At 47.3% G+C, this 10,680-nt stretch overlaps 1 pseudogene; it reads right to left on the bottom strand.

Annotated features, from left to right (window-relative positions):
• Nucleotides 1-340: 340 nt before the first annotated feature.
• LOC112622162 lies at nucleotides 341-10,374 on the bottom strand (annotated as a pseudogene).
• Between the last annotated feature and the right edge of the window lie 306 nt (nucleotides 10,375-10,680).

Here is a 10,680-nt window from a genome sequence, read left to right as displayed (position 1 = left end):
ACTGCTGCAGGGACTTCCTTTTTCCACTAGGCGGCACCACAGCCAAAGTGATAAGAAGTCAAGCGTGGGGCGGGATGGCTGGAGATTGTGTTTTCCCCTCCTTTTGCTCAAGAACTCGTCCGTTCCTTCTCCAACTCTTCACCACCACCCCCGCCCCCATCTCCAATCTCAGTAGCCCGAGCTCTCCCCTTCTCCACTCCTTCGACCCAATTCCACTAAGTCAAGAACCCTGGTCGCTCTCAGTTACTCACTCGGCGCTACTCTTATGCTCCGAAGTCCGTGTAGCACCACCACTCCCCGTGTTCTCTGAGCTAGTTTGACTTGAAGGAACCTCACAAAACAAGCCCGGATCGCTGTCAGTCACTCACTCAGTGCCGCATGGAGCTCCTCGGACAGCGCAGCGCCAACTGTCTTTGTGTCCTGAGAGCTGGCTCCTTGACCAGAAATCTCAGCATAAGAGGCCAGGAGACACTGGAAGAGTGCCTTTCCCAGCAGAGGAGGCCCGAAACAGGGAGTGGCATGGCTGAGGAGGAGCGATTTGGTGGCCCCGATGTAGTTGTTCTGCCGCCTTTGCGGGAGAAGGAAAGGAGCAAAGAGGTCAGTGGGAGCACCTCAGCAGCAATCCTCCATTCCCAGACAGCACAGCTGAGCTCTACATACAGCAGGAGAGATGGAGGTGAAACTCAAGAAGGTACAACCAAACAAGTCGGGGCAGCCACTGTTTCCTGGCAGAGGTGTAATTTAGGGAGGAACTGAGGAAATGGAATAAATGAATTCATTCATTTATTCATTTATTCCATTTGGTGGAATTGGGTGGATACAGCATTTTGACCACCTGTAGACTTGGAGGTCCCTTCGTATTCAGAGACAGGACTCTTACCTGGAGAAGATGACTTGGGCTCTGAGGTTTTGTTCATTTTATGATTATTTTTCTGTAACAAGGCCCCTAGGAATTGGGGAGAGAAAACCAATTTGGTCTTGATAACCAGAAGCTGCAAATTAAAAACAAAAACAAGCACCCTGCCATCATCCATCCGAACAGTCAATGGTTCTCAGTGGGGCCTATTCCCCAACCAGGGGGAAGTGTGGAAACCTTTCAGGTTGTCTCAGTGACAACAAGAAGGGGGTTCTCTACTGGCTTATAGAGCTTTCTGGGGCCTGGGATGCTAAGCATTTAACAGGGCAAAAGTCACGGAGCTTCACAAAGACGGCCTTTCTAAACACGGGTAGCTCCTTTCATGGAGAAATGCTGATGGAATAGGATCCCCAAATCCTGCTCTCTGGCTTTGGCATGCATTGTGTAGTTTCTGGCTTTGGAGAAAGGAGTTCTAATTCTCTCTCTTTCACTTAATAATCATATGACCTGGATAACTTACCTCCCCTCCCGGAAGCTGCATGGACCTCACTGTAAGTTGCAGATAGTAACACCTACCTTGGAGGATAGTTGTGGGGTTTTGAAATATTAGATGTGCATATAGTGGTCCTTTAAGAAACGGTACTTCTACTGTTATTATCTTAGGTGGCAGAACCATCTCTAATGACTTTGGCACAGGCTGTTATTACAGTGGGTCTCCATCCCCTGAGCTGTCCTGACCTCACACCCAGAGGAGTTTGCCCAGAAACCTGGTGCCCTGTAAGGGCAGCGAATACTACAGAGGTGGAGCTGCCTCCTTCTTGTCCCACTTTTTCCTCCCTGTCTCTATGAGTGAAGAAAAACATTTGTAATTTTCTATTACTTCTGAATACTTCAAAGTTTGGGATTAGTCACTGTTTTGTGAGTTACCTTAGTTTAAAATAACAAAACAACAATATGCCTGTTCTCTCAATTGGCTGAGGAATGGGCATTCACTTCTATCTGGCCTTCATCTAATCATAGAGACACAATTCTTCCCCTTTTCTCACTTTCCCCAAATGGCAGGAGCAACCAACCGTCGTTTCTCACTTACAGCCCTTCATGTCATTATTATTAACGCTTTTGAAGAATCTGCTTTCATCTTTTTTCCTATCAGCCTGGAGGTGGTCTGGGGAATAAAGAATGGGATGAAATGGTGAGAGTCCAGAGAGGTTGAACAAAGAGCTCAGTATCACACAGCAAGGCACTGATTTGAAATGCCTGGGAGAAGTGGAAGCTGCATTTGTCTCTCATATTCTTATTGGACCAGGAAGGTATGAAACCCTTGAGAGATGCCCTTTCTGCTTTCCTGTGGTGGTTGCCTAGCCCAGCACTGTCCAGTATGAATGTAATCTGAGTCACAAATGTGAGTCACTTATATATTTTTAAATTTTCTAGTAGTCACATTTAAAAAGTACAAAGAAACTAGTAAAATTAACTTTAATTATATATTTTATTTAACTCAATATTCTCAAAATAATGTTATTTCAACATGTATTATAAAAATTATTGCTGTCTTTTACAGTCTCTTTTTACAACCAATCTTGTGAAATTAATGATTCTTCACATATGGCATGTTTGAATTTGGACTAGCTACATTTCAAGCGCCTGTCGGCACCTGTGGCTAGCAGCTACCAAATTGGACAGTGCAGAGCTAGCCCCTTTCTCACTGCCTGACAAAGGTAGGTGCTCAGGACAAAGAGAGCCTTGAGGCTTCACCCTTCAGCTTCAGAAGGCCTACTGTGGGGCCAACCCCCAGGAGCCAGGTGGCGTAAGAGGGAGGCCCCACTATCCTAAAGCCTGGATGGCAGTCCTGCCCTCTTCCCTATGAAAGAGGGCTTGAGAGGGGGAATGAAGACAGAGCTCCTGCAAGGGGAGGCCGAGTGCCTTCATCTCCCGGTTCACCCCTGCCGGAAATAGGAGCAGGGCATAAGAGACTCCTTTTGCAGGTAGAGGATGAGCCCAGAAGTTGGGGACAATGGCCCATTCCTGGCCTAGATTTCCTGTAGGGATGTTGGACTGAGTGAAGAGCTGTAGGGTAGAACCTCTAGATGGGGAGCTGCGTCTGGCCCAGCACCCTTCCCCCAGTGTCCTGCAGCCCCAAGACAGCACAAGACAGCCTGGGGCTAGGTAGTGAGACAAGCATGGGCAGCTTCCCTGAAAGCCACCAGCCCAGTCATGGGGACTGCTCAGGGGAGACTCTGGGGCCCTCTTAGGAGGGGTCTGCAAACCTAGAGCACAGGAAACACTGCCTGGGATCACTTCACCTACAAAGGCCTTTAGCCACTTCAGGGCCCAGCCACACCCTTCTCCATGTATGCGTTTCAGACCCAGTCACCCTGAGCAGGGAGAACCAACCCTCACAATAAGAACTGTGGAGATTGGACCTGTGTGTGGACCCCAGCACCTCCTGTATTTCCTGGGCTTTAATGGGGTCAAGTGGCCATTGTGCCTTCTTCTTTGGGGTAAAAATAAAATAAAGAGAAAAAAAAAGGAAATAGGGCCAGGTGGGAGTTGGAGGACTGTGTGTGTGTGAGTTTATGTATGTGAAAGAGGAAGAGAAAAAGGAAATACAGAGCAGACCGCACCAGTCTTGCCAACTCCAAACCTGATGAAGTGGAAAGGGCTGGGCTCCTTTATTGAAATTCCAAACTAGAACCAAACTATTCTTGACCTGAAGAGCCTATAAAGGTGCTGGATCAGGCCGGGCATGGTGGCTCACGCCTGTAATCCCAGCAATTTGGGAGGCTGAGGCGGGTGGATCACAAGGTCAGCAGTTCGAGACCAGCCTGACCAACATGGTGAAACCCCATCTCTACTAAAAATACAAAAAAAAAAAAACTAGCTAGATGTGGTGGCAGGAGCCTGTAATCCTAGCGACTTGGAAGGCTGAGGCAGGAGAATCGCTTGAAACCAGACGGCGGAGGTTGCAGTGTGCCGAGATTGCGCCACTGCACTCTAGCCTGGGCAATAAGAGCAAAACTCCATCTCTAAATAAATAAATAAGTAAATAAATAAAGGTGCTGGATCGACTGAGATCATGCCCAGTGGGATGGGAGGAGATGGATAAAACAGAGCAGTTACTGGACAAAAGAAAAACTCAGACAACAAAACTAAGAGCAAAACAAAACATGCTTTCCTGTTTATGTCTTCTGAGTGGAGATTCCTGACTGAATGGGTGGGGATCTTGGGGCATTGCCCTGGTCCTCCTTTTCCATAGTCCCAAGGGGAAGTGTTTGTGTATGGGGGGCTGGGGTGTGGAAGTGTTTGTGTATTGGGGGCTGGGGTGTAGGGGGGGGGGGGGGGGGGGAAGAGGGTGTGGAACTCCAGGTGATAATTTCAGAAGATTCCATCTAGCTGTCTTTATGCCCACCTTAGACCGAAACAGTCTTCACAGTAAAGGGAGTCCTTACAAATACCAACCCTTCTTCCTAGTTGCAAACACAGACAGGTCTATGAAAAATACCTGTCCGAACATTTAAAACCCAAGTCCTCCACTGCTGTTCTGCTGATTTGTTTCCCTGTAAGGCTGGAAGAGGGATCTCCCCAAAATGTCACTGATTTTGAATTTATTTTCTCTTCTTCTGTAGTCATGAGGAGACATCAGCATGTACCAGAGAAGGAGAAGCCAGAGATGACAGTCCCTGCCTGAGGCCATCTCTGGTCCACCAGACAACTTAGCACCGACTTCCCAACAGCCACTGCTCCGGGCCAGGTGTCCACCTGGGGAATAGGTCCAGGCCCTTTTTATGGCTCTCGGAGGAGTCAGGGAAGCAGATAAGTAACATATCACGAAGACAGAATGTAAGAAATGCCTGGGAGGAGGTATACTGATGCATGGAAAGTGCTCAGCCAGGAGCCTGGCGCTAGAAGGGCCCAGGAATAGTTGGCATGTACGAGTCATAGTTCCATTTCAGTGGAATGAGCAGGGAGAGAATCTCCTAGAAGTAGGTGACTAGAGAAAATGCAGCCTTTTCCTTACCTTTGAATTTTTTCATTCTCCCTGTGATGGAGTCATGTCTTGATTTTGCTTCACTGAGTTTTCTCTCCAGCTCCAGAGGAACAGGGGTTGGGTTGAGAAACTGAAACTCTTCACTCCTAGGAAGATGTGGCTGAGCGGGGTGGTGAGATCAGGGGCTGAGGTGTGGGAGAAGGAGGATCTGAGACATGGGGTTGAGAAATGAGGGGATGAAAACTTGGGGGTAGGACAGAGAGTGGTGGCTCACGCCTGTAATCCCAGCACTTTGGGAGGCCAAGGCGGGTGGATCACCTGAGGTCAGGAGTTTGAGACTAGCCTGACCAACATGGTGAAACCCGGTCTCTACTAAAAATACGAAAATTAGCCAGGCTTGGTGGCAAGCGCCTGTAGTCTCAGCTACTTGGGAGGCTGAGGCAGGAGAATCACTTGAACCTGGGAGACGAAGGTTGTAGTGAGCTGAGATTGCGCCACTGCACTCCAGCCTGAGCAACAAGAGCAAAGCTCCATCTAAAAAACAAAATAAACAAACAAACAAAAACCTGGGGGTTAAGGGATAGTGAGCTGGGAGTCCGAAGGCCAGGGCTAGGGATACGGGACAGGAGTGAGGTAGGGCATAGGGAGATATGGAAATGAAGATGGGAGATGGAGACAGAGAGGAGAGAAAAAAACAGGGTCAGGGAGACAGAGTAGGGGACCCAAGAGCTGTTCAGTTGAGCAAGGGGGCATTCAGGAAATAGTAGAATATGTGCTGAAGCAGCAGGAAGCCTGAGAAAACAGTTGATTTCTTTAACAACCAACCACGTGCTAATATGGTTGGCATAGGCCTTCCCTGGCTGCAGCCTAAATGTGTGAATGCAAAGTTAGAGGTGGGTGGGTATTTCTGAGAGAGGAATGTTGACTGCATTTGGATAGGTGTTGAGAATTGTATGTGGATGAATCAGTAGGCAAAATACATTTGGGCTGGCCCATCATACCTGCGCAAGACGACTTTGATATCCTAGAAGAGAAAGAGAAACAGCACAGCCTCAGCACTTGGCTGATTCCCAGGAGCCAAGGAGGAGGTTCACAGCCTGCCAGATGTGGGGCAGAGCAGGAGGAATAAGAACCCCTCTAAGTCTCTCTTACCCCATCCTCCTCCCCTCTCCTCACCACGGAGGGCTTCTCCAAGAAGCACCTGCTCTGCCAGTAAGCAGAGTATTTCGACCTCAAGAAGAACTGAGCGAAGAAGAGAAGAGTGAGATTTAGAAGATGAATTTGGCTCTGAGACTGAACAGGGGAGCACTGCTAGCCAGGGCAGGAGAAAGGCTAGAATGGCTTTGCATGATCTTTCTTAAAATAAATAAATAGGTTTTTGAACCTGTGGGAGAATAGGAGATGACTTGAGGAGGGATCACCTCAGCTTGTTTTAAGCACCAGCTGGACCTGCACTGTCCAATACGGTAGCCACCAACCACACATGGCTACGGAACATTGGGAATTCTGGCTAATTCAAATTTAAATTAAAAATAGAATCCGGGCACAGTGGTTCATGCCTGTAATCCCAGCACTTTGGGAGGCTGAGGTGGGCAAATCACCTGAGGTCAGGAGTTCAAGACCAGCCTAGCCAACATGGTGAAACCCCGTGTCTGCTAAGAATACAAAAATTAGCCGGGACCTGTAATCCCAGCTACTTGGGAGACTGAGGCAGGAGAACCGCTTGAGCCTAGGAGACAGAGGTTGCAGTGAGCCAAAATCGCGCCACTGTACTCCAGCCTGGGCAACAGGGCGAGATTCCATCTCAAAAAAGAAAAAATAAATAGAAGAAGTGTAAAATACTTTTTCCATTAAACACAACTTTATTGGTTTGGTAGGACTATATTTTACTGTAACAATCAACGATTTAGCATCCGAATTGAGATGTGCCAAAGTGAAAAATATACACACAATTTCAAAGACTCAGTGTAAAAAAAAAAAAAAAAAACCGCCACCAAAAACCCGGAATGTGAACTATCTCATAAATACTTTTAAAATATTCATTACAGGCTGAAAGGATAATATTTCAGATATATTGAGTTAAAATATTTTATTAAAATTAATTTCACTTTTATCGTTTTAATGTGGCTAACTGGAAAAATTTGTAATTCCATATGTGGCTGAAATTACATTTCTAAATCACACATGTGGCCAGAATTATATTTATAAATTATATTTATTACATATGTGGCTCACATTTTCATTCTAATACATGCGGCTCACATATTGCTATTGGACAGCACTGGGCTGGAGGTAGGATGGTTGGGGCAATCTCAGGTATTCTGCCAGTGGTCCACGCTCTGACCTGAGACTAGGGATGGGTTGCTACCTCTCTGCAATTCTGCCCCCAAGGGACTCACCTCCAGCAGCTGCCTGGGTGGCATGTTCTGCTTGGTCTTTAGGGGATCAATGAGCTTCTTGAGATAGTTCAACTGTGGCTCAGTGGAGGCTACAGTGTTTCCCCGCTTCAGCTCCCTCATAACCCAGCCAGTAAATCTGTGACAGCAGGGAATTCTTCTCCTCCTCTAGGACTTGATGCAGATTAATTTATGGTTTATCACTTGCCTTCAAGGAAGTGTCTAATACATTTCCAGAAGGCTTTTCAGTTTATAATCTTTCACATAGATTTTATTTCTTTCACACATACAGGAAAATAGGTAAGTGGGGTCACAATGTCTTCATTTTCCCTCTCTCTCTCTCTTTTTTTTTTTTTTTTTTTTTGAGAAAGGCTCTCACTCTGTCACTCAGGCTGGACTGCGGTGCACGATCACGGCTCACTGCAGCCTCAACCCACCAGGCTCAAACAATACTTTCATCTCCCAGTCTCTCTAGTAGCTGGGACGACAGGCCTGTGCTACCACGCCCGGCTAGTTTTTTTGTTTGTTTGTTTTTAGACACGAGAGTCTCGCCATGTTGCCCAGGCTGGTCTCAAATTACTGGGCTTAAGCGATCTTCAGCCTCCCAGAGTGCTGTGATTACTGGCGTGAGCCACCGCGCCCGGCCAATGTCTTCCTTTTCTAATTGGGGAATCCGCTGAGGGCGCAACTGGGCCTTAAAAACCTGTACTTGGGATTCTAAGGGTTTTCCGTGTCCCACCTCGTCTGCAGATGGAGACTGAGCAGTCAGCCCGCTGTGATAATGAGGCCGACGCGGGAGGTGATGCCGCCTGGCGGGTCATGTGCTGAGGCGCAGAGGAGAGGACATGGCCCAACTTGCCGCCCAGGCCCTCTGTCCCAGTCTGTTCCTCTGGCGCTGTGTTCCGCTCTGCGCCACTCTTTATCACTGGATCTTTTTCTGAGGGGTCAGTGTAATAGGGGATTCCAGGAGCTTTGGCAGAGATGTTTCTGCTTCCAGAGATGGTGGGATGGAGTTTTTCTTATGTGAAGACCCGGACGCTGTGTACACCTTGTGCCTTCACTTGTACTGTCTCCTCCTTTTGCTGCAAGACTTGGATCTGCTCCTGCGGAGAGAGGGCCGTTTGGGCAGGCTGTGCCTGGAGATTTCTGGGCCTCATTAAATCCTCCTGGTCTCTTAGGAGAGTGGGTAACACTCTCCAGGTGAGTCCTTGTGTAATTATTAAGGACCCGCCGTTCTCAAGCTGGTGGGGAAAGGGGTTGCTGGGAAGGGAGAAATCTGGAGCCTGAGTGACCTAAGTGACCAGAACATGGTTATTTATGACTAACTAGGACTATGGAGGGTGCTTTGGAATGATCAAAGAACTCCTACAAACTTCCCTTCATCTGTCTTACCAACAACTTAAGAGAGATGTTTTGTTTTTGCCATTTGAAAGGTGAGATACCTGAGGTTCAGAGAGGTAAAGTGATTCCTTGCAGGTTGTACAGTAAACTCACAAGACGGGACTTGAGCCCAAACCTTCTGAGTCAAATTTTCACATCCTTTCCATTCTCCATTGTGCCTTGATTTAGAGTCAGCAGTTCCCCAGACTCAGCTCTTTGAACCCACTGTGCCTGACTGCGAGCTGCCCACTCAAGCCCAAAGCGGGGGGCAATGAGGTGCAAACCCTCGGTGGGAAGGTAGCGGTTTCCGGGGCCTCACTGAACTCCTGGGCTGATGGGGGAACCTCAAATGCCTACCTGATAATTCTGCGCAGCTTCTTCGATCAAGCTGACATTATGGGATTTGTGGTCCTTGGATTCACGACACACAAAACAGAGGAACTTCCCATCATCCTTGCAGAAATAATAGAACATCTCCTGGTGCTTTGGGCATGTAGGCTCTTTCCTTTTGGACTGCACCTCAGAGGCTTGTAGAGCTTGGATTTTCTCCACCAGATTCGCCAACAGCCACTTGAGCCTGATTGTGTTCTTCCTTACGGAAGTTTTGCAGAGGGGACATTTGAAAAATCCACATGATGTTTCCCCACTCTGAGTGATGCATTTGAGGCAGAAATTGTGCCCACAGTCGATGGTGACAGGCTTCTGCAGAATGTCCAGGCAGATGGGGCAGATCACTTCCTCTCGCAGTTTGTTCACAAACTACCCACTGGCCGTGACAGAACAGCAGGGCTGTTTCAAGACTGTAGGAAGCTGTGCCAAGTCTGTAGGAGTCCCGGAGTCCAATGTGGATACTGTCTCTAGGATAAAGGAGAAGGGAGTCAGAGAAGGTGGAGGTTAGAGGTTCTGCCAATTAGTTAGAAGAGCAGAGAGAGAGGAAAAGAAGAGGGAGGAAAAAAATAAAGAAATGATAGAAAATGGTAAAATTTAGGATCTAGAAAATATTATAAAAAGAGGAAAACAGATGGGCAGTCCTACCTTGCTACCTCTTAAGAACAAATGGATATTTTGAATGTGTAATAGGCTGCTTATAAAGTGAGATAAGTTGTCCTGAACTTTGGACTAAAGGTATGTTTGTATGGTGGTTGACTAAGATCAGAATGACCGGGACACCTAACACCACTCACAGGGGATTTCCCAATCAGCTCTGAGTAGGGAGTGGAGGGGTGGGTGGTGATGCCTACTGAAAGGTCACAGCCAGTTCACTGCAATGCTTTGAGTATCTTGTATGCAAAGTTCAAGCATTGGTGGAGCATCTGGAAAGTAAGGGAAGGGCAATTCTCTACCTCAGGTACTTTGGTTCCTCACAGAATTTTGTGAAAACGTGGAGGTTATCATCACCTACCTTGGGGAATTTCCAGTCACAGCGCCAACCAACCACTCCCTAGTTCAGTAGGAGAGGCAAGGAACTTCCTTTCTGAAAAGTTGTTCTTTGTTTTTGTACTTTGCTCTTGCCCCGGTGATCTTCTGCCTCCCCACAGCATCTGTAGTAGTCTGTCCTCTGTTGATTTTTTCTCTGTACGTCTCCAGGATGCTGGTGTCTCCACGCCCATTCTTTGCTTTGCCAATTCTGTCTATATGTGCTTCTCCTTCCTTCTTGGTGCTTCTCTGATCCCTGACTTGCCTTCTCCTATGGCTTTTGTTCTGACTAGGAATATATCAACCAGTGTCACATACATTCCCTTCTGTACATTCATGCCCTAACCTTCCCTCCTTGCCTCTTGTCTTAAAAAAAAGGGTACTTCCTCCCTACCCCTTCCCTTAGTATAGCTTCCACCCTCACCTCCCCACTCTCCATTATCAGCTGTCTGTCCCCAACAAGAAGTACACCATTAATTTTTATCTGATCTTAATCTTAGTCAAACAGGGCTTGTGGATGATTTTGTAATAATAACCAGAGTGATCATACACTCTGCTTTGCCTGGAACCATCCTGGGTTTCACTTTGTCCTGGTGTAATTATTAATAGCACCTCCTTTCACTTTCAGAAATGTCCAGTTCGGA

The sequence above is a fragment of the Theropithecus gelada genome, chromosome 4 (assembly GCF_003255815.1).
Source record: "Theropithecus gelada isolate Dixy chromosome 4, Tgel_1.0, whole genome shotgun sequence".
Taxonomy (NCBI): Eukaryota; Metazoa; Chordata; class Mammalia; order Primates; family Cercopithecidae; genus Theropithecus; species Theropithecus gelada.
The sequence above is the reverse complement of the archived record's forward strand: the minus strand, read 5'-3'. Positions and strand labels throughout refer to the sequence as shown.